This window comes from Pongo pygmaeus, chromosome X, assembly GCF_028885625.2.
Source record: "Pongo pygmaeus isolate AG05252 chromosome X, NHGRI_mPonPyg2-v2.0_pri, whole genome shotgun sequence".
NCBI lineage: Eukaryota > Metazoa > Chordata > Mammalia > Primates > Hominidae > Pongo > Pongo pygmaeus.
Genome location: NC_072396.2, coordinates 101,490,552 through 101,508,386, shown reverse-complemented (window position 1 = coordinate 101,508,386; position 17,835 = coordinate 101,490,552). Strand labels below are relative to the sequence as shown.

General features: G+C 37.6%; 1 protein-coding gene and 1 long non-coding RNA gene across 6 annotated transcripts in view; one reads left to right on the top strand and one right to left on the bottom strand.

Moving 5' to 3' along the window:
* The window catches only part of DIAPH2 (diaphanous related formin 2), a 908,418-nt gene that overhangs the window by 40,172 nt on the left and 850,411 nt on the right, over positions 1 to 17,835 (bottom strand). The gene's annotated exons all lie outside the window — the stretch shown is intronic.
* LOC134739050 (uncharacterized) overlaps positions 1 to 17,835 on the top strand; it is a 79,115-nt gene that overhangs the window by 52,229 nt on the left and 9,051 nt on the right. For both annotated transcript variants that reach the window (XR_010125479.1, XR_010125478.1), the window contains exon 3: positions 4,069 to 4,109. This is a non-coding gene — a long non-coding RNA (uncharacterized LOC134739050). The remainder of the gene's footprint in view (positions 1 to 4,068; positions 4,110 to 17,835) is intronic.

The window sequence follows — 17,835 nt, the reverse complement described above, 5'->3', positions numbered from 1 at the left end:
TTTCTCTGCGTTAAGAAAAAGAGAAATGTTTGAAAACCACTGCTCTAATTTCTTCTTCCAAATTGTTCCCAGAGGTCTCTTTCTAAAACCCGATTTCATCATGGCCCTCTTCTGCTTAAATCAGTGGATCCTACATCACATAAAAGTTCTAACTCCTTTGTATGAGACCCCTTACTGGCTGCTGGCCAACCCCCCAGCCTCATCTCCTACCTTGCCTCCTCTCATCCTAACCAAAACTACACGGACTTAATTTTCTGCAGTTCTGGGACTTCGGCTTAACCTTCATTTCTCCTAACTTTTTAAAGCATTGTGCCTGATCCCTTGGATCCTCACTACACTGTCCAGTTTCTTTGTCCTCTAGGAAAACCACTTTTTATCCTTCAAAGTTCACAAGCTAAATATAAAGCCTTCTTCAACAAAGAGCTGGGTCTTCCACTGCATTCACCCAAGCACCCTGTATGCACCACCATTATCTAACTCAACAAACTTTAATGTGTTTCTTTGTTTCCGTCTTGATCTCCCCAACTAGACTGTGAGTTATAAGAGGCCATGGAAGTGCCCTTGTCATGTCTTTGAATTCCTGCTACTTAGGACATAATCTGGTTCGTAGATGTTAAGTAATATGTATTTGTTGAATAAATAAAAAGTGACTAATTCAGAATTCATGATAGTTGTCTAGGAACTAGCATTGACATTTACCTTGGTTTAGCAGACTCCTTCCCCATAGATAATAAATAGTATAACTAACGTGAGTAATATTTAAAATGCTTAAGAGAACAAACTTTTCAAATCCCCTCAAGTACTTTATAAGCTTCAATTTACATACAGTTGATATGCCAATTATAATTTAGCTGTATTTGTTTATTAAGACTGGGTCCTTAAGGACACCTACTAGGCAATGGTTTGGATGACTGAATCTTGTTAACTTAGTTTGAGCTCCTATGCATCCTAAAAATAAATTAAAAAGCATTTCCTTAAAATTATTCTATAATTCAAATAATTTTCTCAAAATCAAAATGGCCTTTCCAAATTTGCAAGATGCTTTATTAACTACTGTTTCACTTCGTTTTATAATACTACTTAAATACATTTATTGTTACTTTAAGGATTAAAAAACATCCCCATGAGTCTTGGCAGAGACATTCTATGTTATAAAGCCCCAATTCTTTCACTCTTGTTGCCCAGGCTGGAGTGCAGTGGCACGATCTCTGCTCACTGCAAACTCCGCCTCCCAGGTTCAAGTGATTCTCCTGCCTCAGCCTCCTGAGTAGCTGGGATTACAGGCACCTGCCACCACACCCAGCTAATTGTTGTATTTTTGGTAGAGACGGGGTTTCACCATGTTGGCCAGGCTGGTCTCGAACTCCTGACCTCAGGTGATCTGCCCACTTCGGCCTCCCAAAGTGCTGGGATTACAGGTGTGAGCCACTGTGCCCGGCCTAAAGCCCCAATTCTTTGAGATGAAATTGTAGGTCCTCTGCCACCTACCATCTCCTGTTTATTCTCTTCTATGTATTCTGCCGCTCCCTACAACTAACCCTAGACTCCAGTTACACCAACTCCTTCCCTATCTTGAAAGATACAAAGTCTTTTCATGATACCATGTTTTTATACATATTCTTCCATTCCTCTGCAATGCCCTTTGCATACTCACAACTATGAATTAATCGATGAACTCCAATATCCTTTAACCTATAACTCAAAAGGCAGCTTCACAGTGAAACATTTTGGGTTTCCTGAGACAATGTTAGTTGCCCTGATTTTCTGTGTTCCCAAAGCATTTTGTTGAGACATATAATTTAATATTTATGACACTATAATTGTATATTTATGTCTACCCCTATTTAAATGACATTTTTGAGTTCAGAGACTGCGTGTTATTCATCTTTCTATCCCCAGCATTTAGGATTGTATTTGGTACAAAAAAGGTACCTGTTGTGGGTTGAACTGTGTCCCCCAAAAATACATGTTGAAGTCCTGACCCCTGTTACCTATGAATGTAGCCATATTTGGAAATAAGTTTAATCCAGTGACTGGTGTCATTAGAGGAGAGAGATTTGGAGACACAGAGGGCACACAGAGGTAAGAAGGCCATGTGACAATAGGGGTAGAAATTGGAATGCAAGGAATGCCAAGGTTTGTTGGGAACCAACAGAAGATAGGAGAGAGGAGACAGACATGGAACAGATTCTCCTTCAGCGCCCCCAGAAGAAATCAAGCCTGCTGACAACTTGATTTTAAACTTCTAGCCTCCAGAAATGTGAGAGAATAAATTTCTGTTGTTTTAAGTCACACAGTTTGTGGTAATATATTACAGCAGCTTTAGGAAACTCAAACAGCACCCAATACACTTTTATTGAATGAATAAATAAATGGATGATGAACAACTTAACAGAGGAGATCCTTTTACTCAGTAGAGACTCTATGTTCAGTCCAATGAATTCTTCAAAGGGTCTAACCTAAGTTTCTCAGTCCGCATAAGAGAGAGTCCCTTGATGACCTCCCTGCATGTTTAATTCCATGATGATTCTGGCTGCAGGGAAGGGGACAGTCATAAAATCCACGGGCAATAATTCCCACTGGGAACAGAGGGGAGATCTTGAGGCCACAGCCAAAAGATTTAGGATCATGAATGACTCACTGAAATTGCTTCTCTACCAAAGTTATGGCTGAAGTGTTGTGCCCTAAAATGGGCCATCTAATGCTGGAGTCCTCATGAGAATGTTCCCCGGTCTGTGGTAGAATGGTAGAGTAACTGCGATTGGCGCTATTACTGTTGTTGCCTAAAAGACCTATTTTAGGGTAAGTTTGTAACAAAAATTAAAGCAATAGACACAGTGTACTCATATTTAAAACCTGGTAAGATTTTGCTTCTTAGCCATTTCATTAATGTAGTCTTTGCTAAACAAATATAACCACCATGACAATCATCTATAACCTTATTATTTACAAAAAGCTTTGACATGGAGTTTTATTTAAAATCAATATAAAATCATCTTTTACTCATTCTTTTCATTTAAAAGTTCCTTTTCTACCTTACTGTCTTTTTTCCCATACTGACATTGATTTCCCTGATTTTTATCTGAAATCCTTTTCTTCATCTGTTTCTAATTTTCTTCAAGTTTTCTCCCACTCACCCTATTTACAACTACAGTCCATAATGTTCATTATAATGATGTCTCTGTAAAAATGTTTCAACTCTCACCTTTGCAGCTAGCTCTTTCTTCTTATCTCCTTCACTTAAAAACTGTAGAGTGAAATAAGACACAAAGTTGAAGGTAAAAGAAGACTGCATTTCTTAAAGGCTGCCATATAACATCTTCCCTGAAGAATGCAGACCTAGTTTGCAGCCAGTGGGTATGCAACTATTTCCTTGTGGGCACTAAAGTTATCACCATAAAGAAGCAATAGAACTCAATGAGACCCATATTCTTTCTTTCTTCCAGTGATGGGTTTCAGTCAAAACAGACACAGATGAGTAATGACAGGGTCTAAACCCAGAAAGAGAAATATATTAATGATGCAGACACTAGAAACACAGACTATAAACCACAAAAGAAACACGCATACCAAATATTCCACCAGCCTGTTTTTTTTTTGCAATCTCTTCAGGAAACCCTTGGCTAAAGCCAATTCATAATACTTGGTCTGCCGGCAAAACCCAACACGAACAGCGAAGACCTACAGCTGCCTTGTTGAGAAATGTCTATTAGGTTTATAGCCGCTCCTCGTCTGGAACACCTGTGTAGAGTAGACTAGTTTGTGGGCCAGTGTTGAGACACCAGGCATTATTTTATTTTATTTATATAGTACACACTTATAGTAAGTGCTATCACTTACTTTGTACCAGGAACTAATCTAAGCACATAACAAATATGAATAAGCTTATTCTTCATAACCTTAGGAAAGAGATAATCTGATTATCATCATTTTATAGATGAGGAAAATGAGGCACAGAGAGGTCAAATAATTTGCCCAAGTTATATAAGTTGCAAAGCCAGGATTCCAATGTAGGTATTCCTGAATCTGTAGTCCATATACTAACCATTATTCTATCTTGCCTTTCAGTGAGTTCCTGAAGCTTCTAGACTAATGTGAGTCCAGAGCAGGTAAGGTCTTTAGCCTTTCTCATTTTATTGGATTATGGGTTCATTTCAGGATTCCATCAGCCTTCACGATTTATTCAGTGTATAAGGTATGGGAAAGCTTATAGCAGATGCTGCTGAAGTTATATATGGAATGTATGTAGCCTTTGTCCTGTGAGAATTTAACAATGAGTTAAGCATAAAGGCCATATGTAGACCAGAGAAAAACTTAAGGATAGTTATGAAGCTTTATATGTATCAAGAGATTGCTCAAGCACCGAAAGGAGAGGTAGGAGGGGATTTGGATTTCTATGCAACAATTCCCCCATAGGTTAGAAGTAGTATCTGTGAGGCAATCACTGGACGTGCTGCTATAGATCATATATATCTGCTTACAGAAAGATGTATCATTTGAGGCTGGTTTCTCTGGCTGACTTTGCTGTTCTAGCCATCATGACAGCAGAACCAGCTGTTAGCTGAACTACACACACTGTAGTAGTGTACCAAACGGAGGCTGGAGAATATGAAAATGAATGTGAATATGTGTACATATTATGTATATGAATACATACATACATTAATATATGCACATACATATACAAGGTACATATACATATATACACACGTACTAGTGTACGTCTATCTATGTATATAACTAGAAATTGTTGAGTTTACTCAGGTATGTGCTGAGTGCTTTACATGAATTATTTTATTATCACATCAAGCCTGACAGTGAGTTATTAAGTAGGAAGAGTCAAGATACAAACCCCGGCTGTCTGGCACCATTGCCATAAAATCTACTGCTTATCATTTGAGTTAGGCCTTAAGCTTTCTCATACTTTTTAAAAACTGTTTTGCCTTTATGCCATCCCAGCCATTTTCTCCTTTGTTTTTTTTTTTTTTTTTCTTTAACCTACTCACTGCATTAAGTTTTTTAAAGCCAGCCAGAGAACACAATCAATAATTTGGTAAAATGTCAAAAGGTGCAATTTTATCTTTCAGCATTGGGCTACACTGGACTTGAATACTTTTCCCTCTTAGCATTTCTATTTCAGGTTTAAACAACTGCTGCATATACAATATCCCTAGTAAAACATCCGTTGTGTTTGTAATTAAGGGAGTATTAGAAGTTAAAGGCAATAAAATACATCATTTCCATGCCAAAAAAAATTCTTATCAATACAGAGTATGGCAAAATGTCTGGTTTATTGGCTTATCCTTGATATGTGAGCAACATCCAATTCTCTGTTATGTTTAACAAGGAAAAAAATCAAATGCTATAAAAATGTTGTGAATATTTAATTATCTTAATTAGGGTGTATTTTGAAGCAATTCATTTCACATCCTTGGCACAATGTGATAAGCTGATGCAGGTGTAAGGGAAATTGTACAATCAAAGTTAAAAATACAGTCAGCACACAAAACAGTAGAATAATATAAATCCTTCTTCCTTATTATAAAGATACATGCAGTATCATGGGCTGAATTGTGTCTTCCCCAAATACATATGTTGAAATCCTAACCTGCAGTACCTCAGAATATAACAGTATTTAGAGATAGGGCCTTTAAAGTAGTAATTAAGTTAAATCTGACTGGTGTCCTTAGTACACAGACCATAGAGACAGAGGGATAGTCACGTTAGGGCACAGTGAGAAGGGCCAATGACAGAAGAGGCCTCAGAAGAAGCCAAACCTGCTGACTCTTTGATTTTGGACTTCTAGCCTTCAGAATTTTGAGGAAATTAATTTATCTAGCTTAAGCCACCAAGTCTATGGCATTTGTTGTAACTGCCCTAGCAAACTAATACACGTAGTAATAACTAAGTCAACAACTATTTGCAGACCTTCAAAATTCTATGACTTAAAAGTTATTTTTCTTTTGGGTTGTTCATACAGAAACACATATATTGCTTTTCTATATGCAGTTATACTATCATTAAAACAAACAAGCAAACTCCAGCCATCTACCTAGCCATTTATTTTTGGATTATCTTATAGTTAAAAAAAAAGGAAAAAAGAAAAAAAGAGAAAAATGTGTATATTCAAATAGAAAAGAGTAATGAGTGAAGAGTGAAATGAATTAAATGTTGAATTTTGAGGTGATTCCAGAGCATAAAAACCTATTCCTCAGAGTAGGTATTCTCAAATACAATTTAGCCCTGAATGGTATGATTCCATCCATTTGGAAGTCCAGTACTTAATTGAAGCTGTATTACTTACTTATTCAGTTTATTAATTTATCTGTTTTTTCCTATGTTGACTTCCTGACTTTTCATCTGAACTTTCATGTTCCTTTTGCTAAACAACTTAGTAGGGTTAAGATATCTAGCTTTTTCCTTTCTATGGAATATGGTACATAGGTCAATAAGTATTTCATCAAGAAATGAAGGGAACTTTTTTCCCCCTTAAGTGGCTTTGTTAATTCCTATACTCAAAATCATTGAGTTTACAACTTGGGAGATAATGTGAAGATCATCTAGTTCACCAACTTCATTTCATGCAAGGGGAGACTCCTAAGGCTCGCGGAGTCTTAGTGATCAGGTCACGATCACACAGTTACCAACTAGAATGAGTCTTCTGATCTAAGTCTATGCTCTTTCCATGATCCTTAGCTGAGTCAGTGCTACTTTCACAAATCACAAAGTCAGAAATGTTTCACGCACAACTATGGAACAGTTGACTAATTTTCCAGACTTTGAGGTATAATTTGTTGGCTCTCATCTTCACAATGCCAGTCTGGAGAATAAGGAGAAGGCAAAAAGAGATTTCTTAAAAGTCTTATGAATTAAGTTACATGTAAATAGCCAGTATGGGAGACTTCATACTTTGGGAATAATCACAGTGAGATATCTACCTAGATCCTCCTAAAAATAGCATTACAGAGGAAAAAAGGAGAAAACGACCAATTATAACATTCCTGCTTTACTGAATCATAATAGTGCAAATTTTATTTAATTTTAATTTTTAAATTTAATTTTAATTTTTTTTTTTTTTTAAACGGAGTCTCGTTCTTGTTGCCCTGGCTGGAGTGCAATGGCGGCACAATCTCGGCTCACTACAACCTCCACCTCCCGGGTTCAAGCAATTCTCCCAACTCAACCTCCCGAGTAGCTGGGATTACAGGTGTGCGCCACCACGCCCAGCTAATTTTTGTATTTTTAGTAGAGATGGGTTTTCCATATGTTGGCCAGGCTGGTCTCGAACTCCTCATCTCAGGTGATCCACCTGTCTCAGCCTCCCAAAGTGCTGGGATTACAGGCATGAGCCACCACGCCCGACCACTGCAAATTTTAGTTTTCAAATTCATGCAGACTACAACCAGGAAGTGTCGGTAATATTGTTTATCATAACCGATAGCTGTGACAAACCTGAAGCCAGGCTTTGGCTGCCTAGTTTGGTGTTACCAGACAAAATTGTAAAGTAGGTGGCCTTCAATCTATTTTTTTATACCCCTCCCCTGCCTCCTTAATGGCTTTTTAAAATCACCTTCTATGTTTACATAAAAATTTAGGCTAACAACGTTTCTCTTTGACTTTCCAAAAAAAAAAAGTCTTTTTAAAAAACATACTTGGGCATTATTTTTAATTGTTCCTCTTTCTTAGAGGAAATTAAAAATGAATGTCCTCTGTGGATATACAGGGCCCTCATGCTACTCCTAATTCCCTAGTGTAGGGGCCCCAACAGGCCCTCTCACCAAAGACCTCTTGCTCTGCATTTCTTCTTTCATTCACCTGGCTCCTCAGTAAAATGTTCCATTCCCTCGCAACCCAGAAAGTAGCCAGAGAAGAGTAGTTAAAATAAAGGTAAGAAATATTGATATCATTAGCTATTCTCATTTCTACTTTACAGAAAGATCTGGTTTAACTTAATGCAGCCTGAGTTGGTAGAGGATATTTGGGAGGTCTTTTGGGCAGAGGAATCTTCCTAATATCCCTTGTTGACTCCTCAGAAGAAAGGTTTTTAAGAACTTCACGTGACATTTAGATCTCTCCTCTAGATTTGGGGCTCAGAGTTAACTGTCTTTGTCATATGCATGGCAGCGGGAGATGGTCATGAGGCAGAATGTAAGAAACATACCCGACATGTAGCTAAATGTTCTTAGCTTAAGAGCACATGAGAGAAATAGTGCTCAACTCCAGAATGAACAACCAATTGTCTGAAGTCTATATATGAAAGACCAGATTGTCCCTAACTTATATAATACATATTTTATTTTTATTTATTTATTTGAGACAGAGTTTCGCTCTTGTTGCCCAGGCTGGAGTGCAGTGGCACGATCTCGGCCCACTGTAACCTCTGCCTCCTGGGTTCAAGCGATTCTCCTGCCTCCGCCTCCAGAGTAGCTGGGATTACAGGCGCCCACCACCACACCCAGGTAATTTTTGTATTTTTGGTAGAGACAAGGTTTCATCGTGTTGGCCAGGCTGGTCTCAAACTCCTGACCTCAGGTGATCCACCTGCCTTGGCCTCCCAAAGTGTTGGGATTACAGGTGTGAGTCACTACACCCAGCCCATATTTTATATAATACTGTTTTTTGAAATAGCCATTCTATGTTTAAATGAAACCTTAGGCTAAGAGCATTTCTCTTTGACTTTCAAAAAGAAGCCTTTATTTTAAAACATACTTGGGGATTATTTTGAATTGTTGCTCTTTCTTAGAGAAAATTAAAAATGTAGATATGCATATGTGCTTACTTGGAGATGTACTATAGCTCTAAAAACTATAATATTTTTAAAGAGTACAGGTCAATTATCTTGTAGAATGCGGATTTGCTTGATGTTTCCTCAAGATTAGATTCAGGATATGCATTTTTGGCAGGGGAACTGTTCCAGATTAAAGGAGGTTGAAGAGCCATGATAACTAAATGCAACATGTGGGCTGGGATTTTTTTTCTCTTACTATAGAGATTATTAGTGGGAGAACTGATAAAATTTAAATAAAGTCTATAGATTATGTGGTAATTTATCAATGTTGATTTACCAATGTTGATAAATGTACTATTATACAAAAAAAGTTCTTATTTTGAAGAAATACACACTTAAGTGTTCAGGGTTGAAGGGGCATCATGTTGCAATTTATTCTGAAACATCCAGAAAAAAATAATGTGTGTATGTGTTTCTAGAAAAAAGATTAATAAAGGAAATGCAGTAAAACATTAATATTTGGGGAATCTGGGTGAAGGGGGTATCAAAATCTGGACTAACCTTGTAACTTTTCTGTAGGTCTAAAATTATTTCAATATAAATTTTTTTAAAGCTATAAAATAGTTTGAATGTGTTTATGCACATGTTAGATTACTCCCAAATTTACATATATATTTAGGCAAGAAGATCTGAAAGGCAAATTTCAACCTGAAACTTTAATTTCTAAGATCTACTTCACAGTAAATCAAACCCAAATGCTGAAGCTATTTAGCAAGCCTGCCTGTCTACAAATTGGATCACAGTGAGGGGAATGAAAGGAAATAAATTAAATAAAAAGTAAGTTAGTCATAAAATGTTATAAATTAGAAATGTTTTAAAATTAGTTTCTTTTTCTTTTCAAATTTAGATGATAAAATATTTTATCAGCACTTGGCAAAATTACCCAACATTTTATAAATGGGCAGGCTCTTAATATGGGCCTTAATATACAAATAACCGCAAAATTCCAAAATACACTCTCTTTTAAAAGTAACAAATATATTAATTCACTTTATATCAGTTGCAAATAAGTTAGTACTTTGTTAGGACACGTCTCTAGTTCCTACTGTGACAAGAAAAAACTTTCACTGCAATATAATGGTTTAAAGTAATATTGGTCAATTAATTAAATCAGGCCATATTCCAGAAGACGAAGTTATATTAGAATTTTACAGATAATTTTTAAGGTATCACTTTGCACAGAGAATTCAAGTAAAATTATACATGACACATACACAGAACCGTTCATATGAAATGAAAAAAATATTACTTTGCTTTAAAGGCAATGTGAACTTTGCAGAGAAGTGGGGTTGTATTTAATCTCCAGTGCCCACATCATTGTACATTCAATTAAATTAGATTAGAAAACTGGGCCATGTCACTGAGTGCTGATGCCTTTTCATGATTCAGAAAAGCAACATGGCTTGTGGAACCCTCCTGACATGCCATTCTTTCTAGCCAAAGGCCATCCCTGCTCTTTAGAGCATATTCAGAAATGAGGCACAAAATGAAAACTCACAACAAAGAGCCACAGAAGAGTCATTCAGAGTAAGTCATACTGTTTGGGGCAGGCTGTATGGCCATGTAATCAGCAAAGAAGAGGGGAACAAATTCTTTAGATTAAAAATGACCTTAAAATTGTGCATTGACCAAAAAATGTGTGTGCATAGGTGCACAAGAGAGAGAAAGAGAGAGACACATACAAAGTAAGAATGAATGAATGAATAGGGAATTTGACTTTGGATTGCACAAGGTATCCTCAGGTCTGCTCTTTTCTCTAGAAGGGAGTAGTTTCTGTTGTCAGATATTAGAGCATGAACTTGGACCTTTCCCAGGGGTCACCTGAGCATTTCTGTCAGCACTGTTTAGCCCAGACCAGCAAACAGGAATTGATGCTGAACTCATTACAACTTAGTTCCAACAGGCTTGATATTTGTGGAGTGCGAAATATAAATGAGTTTCTTAAATAGGGAAATGATATGGAACAACACAAAGATCAAACAAAGGGTTCAGAATCAGGCAGATCTGGGATCAACTCCTAACTCTATCATTTGCCAGATGTATGGCCTTAGGCAACTAATTGAACTTCTCTGGGCCTTGATTTCTTCATCTACAAAATGGGGATAATCATACTTATCCTGCAAAAATTCTTTGAAGATTAGATGAATTGACAGAGCTTGCCTCACATTGATACAAAAAAGTGTTCGTCATGAGGGAGAAAAGGTTGGAATGCCATAAACTGAAATGAGGCATGTAAAAAAGGAAATGTTACCAACATTCAATCTGAAGGCTGATTTTAGGCTGATTTCTACAGGCTTGCATAGAAATCCAAACAGCACCTATGCAAAGTAAGAGGTATGCTGGTCAGACTTCAACATCTTTTGTTAGGTTTTTGTTATGTCTGTTTGATGTTAGAGAGTTGCTGACACCTCTCAATTATCCACAGGTCAGTATCTAGATTTTGGCCTTGACTTCTTACCACTTCTTGTTATACTCTTCTTATTCTGCTTGTTGACATTTGTACTTCTCTTGCTTTAGCACAGCAAAAGCTGGAAGAGAAACTCTATTCAACTTAACCAGATTAAAACTTTCTGTACCCAAAGCAGGGGTTGAGTTGGACAAGTGATGTGTCTGAGCTAGACAGAAGACAATTTCTTGTAAAGTTTTACCATCAGTCTGAATGGTGGTGCCAATGATCCCTAGCAAGAGTGGGGGAAGCAGGGAGAAAAGATGAGGCATCAATGGGCCTTCGGCTCTTTCTGACTGGGGTCCTCGCAGTTGGATCTCATTCCTTCATGTCAAGTAGAATGATGCTCATCACATGAGCTGCATCCATATTCAAATGCTTACTATAGAACAGAGTTATGAATAAGAATAATTTGGAGTTGTATGTGTTACAACTTCTTCTTAAGTTGCATGATAAAACAGATAGTTAACTTCAAGCAAACTGCTGCCTGGTATTTGAAAATAAGTGCAAGTGAGTGACACACATGAAGTCATATAGTCATACTACACAGAAGGAAATACACTCTTCCACCTTACTGCCTCACTGAGAACATGACTGTAACTTTTTTTTTTTTTTTTTTTTTTGAGACAGAGCCTCACTCTGTCGCCGAGGCTGGAGTGCAATGGCACGATCTTGGCTCACTGCAACCTCAGCCTCCTGGGTTCGAGTGATTTTCTTACCTCAGCCTCCCGAGTAGCTGGGATTACAGGCATGCGCCACCACGTCCAGCTAATTTTTGTATTTTTACTAGAGACAAGGTTTTGCCATGTTGGCCAGGCTGGTCTCGGACCCCTGACCTCAGGAGATCCACCTGCCTCAGCCTCCCAAAGTGCCAGGATTACAGGCGTGAGCCGCCACGCCCAGCGAAGAACGTGATTGTAATTTTATGCTGCCTAGTGGATGGACAACTTCTATTGGCAGCGTCATGACAGCTAAATGTACTGATGGATGGTACATGATGGTACTGTGTAGCTTAGTTAGAAAAAATGAGTGGAGGGGAAAAAAAATCCACAAGGTTTTATGCCTGTTTATCAGTCTCTCAACCTTTTATAATTTTAAGGGACTTTAAATCTAAGACATGAGTAGCTAAAAAATGATGAAAGATGAAAACTGAAAATTAAGAGCTATATATTATTAGGTTAATGTGAGTTAGCACCTCTCTGGTAATAATAGGACAGTTTGCTTTTAGAGACTGAGTTGTGGTATCAATAATTGTTAGTACCAGTATTTGACAACAAAATTCATTTGGGGAGAGGGAGGAGCAGGATTCTTTGCTTTCAGAAAAACGCAATTTAAATCTCATGCAAATCAATTTTTGTGTTATTGTACTGAATTTTCCTATGATTTCCAAAGGATCACCTTATAGACTTAGTCATATAGATTGTCCATATATTAAGTCTCATTCGAATTTGACAAACTTTTCTAAGTGAATGAAAGTAGATTTTCCCCACTACTGAGAAAGAACTATACCCTTCCATTTTAACTCAGTTAAAAGTGGGGAGGAAATATTAAAAAGTAAAGAACAGCTTCTGAATTCAATTTATTCTTTTTTTCCCATTAAGCCTAAGTTGAAAATTGGATATCCAATTTACCACCGAGAGGGTATTCAAATATTCCTGCTCAATCCCTCATTGCTTCTAAATTCACTCAAAGGCAAGATTATTAATTCCTCCTGACAGAAAATCAAGATTTAATGAGCAGCTGACAGCCCTTAGGAATTACGGGAGAAATTTAATATGATAGTTTTGACTAAATAATGTGCTTTTACATGTATGAGAAACATATTATGCAGAATAATGAACATACAGTAAATGTTAGTTTAGCTGTTAAATCTTGGACAAGTGATTAATTTTTTAAGAATATATATATATATTTGCATCAAACTTAAAAAAGAGCCACTTCTTTTCCAACATTGTTACCTATGCATTTTAGCAGATGGCCACAATATTTCCTCACATTCATTTTTAATTCAACTAAACAGTTATTTTGCCTCTTATTAACTGCAAAGTATGTTAGGAGATAGAACAAAATGATGTCTCTACTTTCAGGTCTTAAAATTTGGTGGATGGTGGAGACAAGATACAGAGACAACTCTAGCCCAAAGAGGAATTAAGGTGCAATGGGAGATAAACAAGGAGAAATAGCTTTGGATTTGAGGTAGCAGTGTGTGTATTCAGGAAAAAAGTCTTCACGAAGAAATCTGTGTTTGAAACGAGCCTTGAAGAGTGGCTAAGGTGAAAGTAATCAACAAAGACATAGAGGTAGGAAAGGTAAGATATAGTCAGAGAAAAGGGCATCATTCACTTAGGATGGAGTATAGGGTAGATGAGAGGAGTAGGGGAAAATATACACAGAAAAGATCTACTGGGGCCCAGCGCGGTGGCTCACACCTGTAATCCCAGCACTTTGGGAGGCTGAGGCCGTGTCTTTGCTATTCTCATAGCTGCCGGGTACACCATGCTTGTGTACATAGTAGGTCTGTAATAAAAACTCAGGGAATTGAATAAATTGTAAAATTATTTTTCAATGGGTTAAAAAAAGTTTACTTTTTCTTAAGCCTTCTTAAACCTCTTTAAAAATATGTTAAATTGCCTTTCTAAGATGAAAACATGAAGAGAATGTTAACCCAATGATTCAGACAACTTATAGAGTGCCACCTGAAAGAATGCCACTGCTGAAGCTCTGGTAGTCTGTACAGCCTGGTGACCCTTGAACCAAAACTGTTAAAGTAGTATCTTGTGGTACATGTTATAGGAAAACTGACTTTTAGTAAGTAAAAATGACCTGGCCTAAGTTACTTCTGTATAGGCTTTTAGCTTTCAGACAGCCTCCATAGGGAAGTAATATCAAGACTAAAATTGATGTGGAAAAATGGAGATGCAGCAACACTGTGTCCGTGCACTGAGATGATTTCTGGCCTCCCCTCTCTTTAGAGGAACACTCTACAACAAACTAAAAAGAGGCTGCTAACAATCCACTTATAAGTTTCATTTTGTTGATGGTGATGACAATTGAATCACTTTGGTTTGAGATACTCTATGTCATGGTTAACATATCACATAAAATAATATGCCTTTAAGTATGTATAATATTGATTTAATATTCTACTAGCTTTCATTTCTTGGAAAGAAGATATGTTTTCTATGCTTGGAATGCAATTTAAATAAGCCTTACCAGTCTTCCCCTTCCCTTCCAGCTACAATTTCATGTGCTATTATTTGTATCTCTAGTGAAGTGCAGGGGTGACAATTGAAGGAGTTTGACAGGAAAGGGCACTTCTTGTGTTTTTGATGAATAAGTATAACGTGAAGTAATTTTTTTTTTCTATTAATGGTCAATAATGCACTTAGGAAGAATGTTGAACAATTATTAAAATAAAGCATCAAACGATCTATTTACATTTAAGGTTTCTGATAGATCTGAGATCGATAGAGAAATCACAGTACTTAATGTTTACTGAATGAATACAATGTAAATATTTCTCATTAAGAGAGTCAAAATATGTAGAGACATTTTAAAAATTGTTAAATAGAGGCTGTACCGGGAGCACTATACAATGGTGGACGTTAAAAATAGTTCCTCCTGGGCAGGCACGGTGGCTCACGCCTGTAATTCCAGCACTTTGGGAGGTTGAGGTGGGTGGATCACTTGAGGTCAGGAGTTCGAGACCAGCGTGGCCAACATAGTGAAACCCCATCTCTACCAAAAATATAAAAAATTAGCCAGGTGCGGTGGTGCACACCTGTAATCCCAGCTATTCGAGAGGCTGAGGCAGGAGAATCACTTGAACCTGGGAGGCGGAGGTTGCAGTGAGTCGAGATCGCATCACTGCACTCCAGCCCGGGGTCGACGGAGTGAGACTCTGTCTCAAAAAAGAAAAAAGAAAAACAAAAGTTCTTCCTAAGAATGCACTACATTTGCCATGATTATTTTCACATTCCTGTAAATTCTGTGACATTTTAAATACGGACACATATTATGTGCACCGTCTTCCATGTAGAGGTGGAATCCATTTCATTACCCCTTTAACCTGGGCTGGCCTTGTGACCTCCTTTGACCAACAGAATGCAGTACAAGTAATGATGTGTGACTTCTGACCTAGGCCTCAAGACACTGTGTAGTCTCCATTCTTGACTTCTTGGAACACTACATGCGCCATGTAAGAAGCCTGAGCTCCCTTCTGGAGAAGCCATGGGATTTGAAATGCTGGGCTGACATTCCTAACTAACCACCAAACATATGAATGGGACTACCCTGGACCAATGGGCTGCAGTTTTGTGAGTGACTTCAGATGAGACTAGTGGCAGGAACTGCCAGGCTGAGGCCAGCCCAGATTGCAGAATCGTGAACAATGATTTTAAGCCATTAAGTTTTGGGTAGTTTGTTCTACAACAATAGATAATGGAATATACTTTCTGAGAATAATACCATTTATTGAGCCCCGCATTCTTTCTACTCTTGTCTTGTTGGTTCTTTGCACTTTTCATCTTGGTCTTAGCCTATTTATTGAGTATTTCTTGGGTTTAGAAAACCCGCCCTTGTCGTTTTCCCCACCATATATTGGTTATGTTTTTGCTACTGAGTTTAGCTTGCATTCCAGGATACATAATGATATAACCATCACCCACAACTCTGTCAGGGAAGTGAATTGGATTGTCTCCCTTGGCCATGGTGTCACTGATAGGTAGAGTGTGTGAAAGGGCAAAAAGTTAATCCATCAGCTCTGAACCTAAAATACCATCAAGAAAGATATGCTGAGAAGTCCTGTTTCATCACACTTAACAGGTAATAGTGAATTACCTTTTCTGAGCTGGCACTCAAATAACTGCCTTCGCTTAGAGCAAAATCAGGATATGGGATTAAATGATCAAAACTACGTTGATATTTACTTACACATAATACAAATAAGATACCCATAATATACTTGAGTTCTCCAAACAAATACTTTAGTGTGGAATTCTGGGCCTGTAGCATCCAGAATGTAGCATCCAGGAGGGTGTTGTCCCAGGGTCTTACCCATCCCTCAACTTGGAGCCTGAAAAACTTACTGAAGACTTTCTGACTGGGAGGTTGACATAACTTACCACACAACTGTTACAAATTAATAAGGCCATGGAAACAGCTCTAAGATGCCTATCAAGCTGCTTAATCTCATGCCTATCGGATAATGCATTTCAAATCAGCTCTCTGCTGATTCGCTAACGTCAGTAAGGCCTACACAGTGCTTCCAAGTAGGCTTACATGCAAAAACTACCAGAAAAACTGATCATTAACTTTCTTCTCAACATGCTGTATTAGGAGATTTCAGTGTCTTTCTTTGCATGACTTTTTTACAACCCTCATGCAGTTTACCCCCAAAAAAGTTTTAAAGCCCAACATGATCCTAATTGGTAATTTAAATTATGCATTTTTATTTCTCCTAGGAGGAAACAGAAAAATGCTTCTTTAGAATTACAGAAGGATGTTTATCTTTGTTTTTGTTACCATGTTCCCTGTCCACTATCTTGTCCAGGGCACATAAGGGAAAAAAGATTCTAGAAAGTAATCAGTGGAGTCAGACTGCCGTGGAGTATGAACATGTGCAGGCTCACCCTCACATGTGTGTGCACATACACACTATGAACACAGGAAGAGAACAATCACTCTGGGTTTGTCCCCCGTTCCCAGCCCAAGTATATTATGGCATAGAAGTGAAGATATATCTCTGCATTTCCTTGGAATATGGCAGAAATGGATAGAGAGTCACAAAGGACATATTTTGGATTGTTATACCTTCCTGTTGAGTACTTCATTAATCTGTCCCCTTTTGCACACCATATGTGATAGGCAATGTTGACTGGAAAGATAACTTGAGAGGATGGAAGTTTGCTTTCCTCTGTGATATGAATTTGCTTTCCCTTCTCCTAGCTTCAGTTATGATATCACAGTACTTCTTTGTGATCTCACAATGATTCCTCTAGTATCTATAAAACTCATTTCATCCCAATTTTAAAAGTGCTAAATGCAAATGCTGCAGTGAACAAGTGCTGAGTACCCTAGTAAGTATCTAAGTGGATTGGGACCCTTGCTAAATGTAATTAAGTCTCTTCTCTTCTACTTAACCCTTGACTCTATTTTTCTTTAATTTCCTTGGCTTCCGAAACAGAATTCTAGTTTGCCGCTTAATATTTTGGAGGAAATGTCATGTTTAATTGGGAAGTTAGGTTATCCATGAGGTTATCCATGAGGAATGGGTGATTTTTATTATACTTGTAAGATAGTTTATGTTTCTTATCTCCCTGCTTATGCTTGCTAGCACTTCCTCAGATTTTTTTCTCTCTCCTGAGAGCTCAAGAGAGATGCATGTACATGTGAACATACTGCCACTAGTAAGCTCAATGTAGTTGTATAAACAATTACTTTAAAAGTCACAGAATTATTGTAAATATAACATTTTAACTATCTATAACTGATGATTAACAAAGGCACGGAAGGTCATGCATCTTCATTTCTAGAAAATATTTCCAACAAAGCTGCCAAATTACTGTTTTGCTTCTAGTCTATCTTTATAGCTCATTATTAT